This window comes from Ixodes scapularis, unplaced genomic scaffold (genome assembly GCF_016920785.2).
Source record: "Ixodes scapularis isolate PalLabHiFi unplaced genomic scaffold, ASM1692078v2 PGA_scaffold5__190_contigs__length_132052651, whole genome shotgun sequence".
Lineage (NCBI taxonomy): Eukaryota > Metazoa > Arthropoda > Arachnida > Ixodida > Ixodidae > Ixodes > Ixodes scapularis.
In genome coordinates this window covers 84,401,101-84,403,370 of record NW_024609880.1, presented here as the reverse complement: position 1 = coordinate 84,403,370, position 2,270 = coordinate 84,401,101, and positions in this window count along the sequence as shown.

The window sequence follows — 2,270 nt, the reverse complement described above, 5'->3', positions numbered from 1 at the left end:
TACTCAAAATTGAACTATTACAATGACGGACTAGTCAACATTATTTTCTCCGCTTTCCCTTCGCATCAAAGGCTGGAACTCACTTCTTGAAAAAAACCTAACTCTTAAGGACCCACTTTTATTTTGTTCTAAGTGCAAATATATATATTTTTTTTTTGTTGGCAGAGTGACCACTTGCGCTCCCGTGCCTCTCGTTTTTTTTTCTTACATGTTTACTGTTAACTACCTAAATATTGATGCTGTCCAAACCTTTTAGTGTACACTAAGTAAATGTATTAACTATTATAACTCCTCATGTAATACATCATTCAGATGCTCTTGAGAGCAATTAAACTTGAACTCGAACGAGTTGCGAGGAGGTGCGGAAAGCGTTGATCGTCCGCAAAAGTTTTTGCCTTTCCGCCTGCTTTCCTCCTCGCCACGCGAAAACACAACGCAGGCGCACGTGCGACCAATCTCCGCCGGAAACGTCGGCTATTAAATTGCAAATGCCCTCTCTAAGGTTAAAGATAGACCCTCTCTTCAATATAAGTTCTCTAACGAAAGCTCATTAGCTGCTCGGTCACACCAAAAGCGGACAACCCTTTGGAACCATAAATGGCGCTCATGAACAGACACACACACGCAAACAACACAACCGATGTTTCGTCATTTCAGGCTACATGGCGTCTGCTTTTGGTGCGACCGGACGGTTGCTGAGCTGCCGTAAGCCGCCGAGTCCGCTGCCGCCATCTGTCGGCTATTGCCCCAGTCAGATGGGGCGACACAATACCGACGGGAGCCGTAAGTGGAAAAGTCCAAATCTCGTGTTCTTTTTTTTTTTTTTTTTTCTCTCTTTTTTTACTGAGAAAATTTGTCTTGTGAATGATTCCAAAATATTTAGGCATTTCATTTAAAAATCGTAGTACAAAACGTTAATTATCCGATTTATAAGGCCACTTTACAGGCTTCCCCCTGATTCGGGACCCAACGATATTTTAAGTCCTTATTGGTACAGAGACATTGATTAAAAAAATTTAAATGTTGCATAATATTAGAAAAACAACAGCCATAATTAGCCCGAGCAGATAACAAAGACCATTTACCAGGTAAATTTTACCAGGTTGGAAACTGTGTTAGTAACTCTATGAAAATTCCAACGAATGCATGGGATACAAAGGAACCGTATTTTTCCTAAATCGAAAATAAAGTTGACGCGTCGCGGTCCTTTCAGACTCCTCTCAGGTGTAACGCTAGCGGTTCGGACAAGGCGCAAAAAGTTTCTGAAATTACCGTTATTCAATCAAAAATAAGGGATTTTCAAATATTTTGAATGATATAATGTTGCCCGAGAGAGCTCGCGAATACGAGCCCACAGAACTGAAGGGCGACCGCTGCCAGTAAGCGTTAAATTTTCTAACTGGATTTTATTTTTTAAATCAATAATCACCTTTGATTACTATTAGACATCACAGAAACATAAGGGCTTCCCTTGAAACTTTGGTATCTTTCCAGACTTCTACATTTAGGTTGAAAATTGAAGTTCGGCAATGCGTTGTCTGACTTTCATGTAAAAAAACAACTAGCGTGAGTTTTCGTATTGCACCCGGAACCTAGTTACAGAAAAACAGTGGTATTAATTCAAGCCTTACTTCGAATTTCCAGTTAAAGGGAAAGGAGCACGAAACTCACAGATGACCAAGAAACGTTGCTAGTTTCATCAGACGTTTGCTTCCCCAAACTTCGAATATTTATCGTCTCAAATGTTTCAAACTCATTAGAAATTCGGAGAGAAACGGTGCTCATGACGAGGCTTTCATCGACGCGCGTTCTTTCGTTCGTGCATTCCCGATTTCTCTGGCATTGATTGTGGCGTTTATAATGGCTTCCTTCGCATGGTTCCGCGAGCAGTGTCCCATCTAATAGAGTACTGGCTTGGAATGCTGCCTATATGCTTTGTTGCCGCAATGCAACTACACAAGCACCGTAAAGAAACGCGTGTTACGCTTACTCGGTAATGAAGTTTGTTTATAAAAGGACTCTGCGTTCTTCTCATTAACGTGCCCCAACGTCGAGACGGCTTCTCTTTATTTTTCTTTTTGCCTTCTAAGCGCCGGTGCGCTTAGAAGGCAAAATCGCTTGGTGAATAGACCCGTTTAGATTGGAGTATGGGTTCTTCTTTGTTCACCTTTTGAACCATGTTCGAGGTTGAATGTAAGAGTAACAAACTTTGAGACCGTCTTGACGATTCTGTTTTGTAATAATGCTTGAAATCGTGATCAATTATGAAG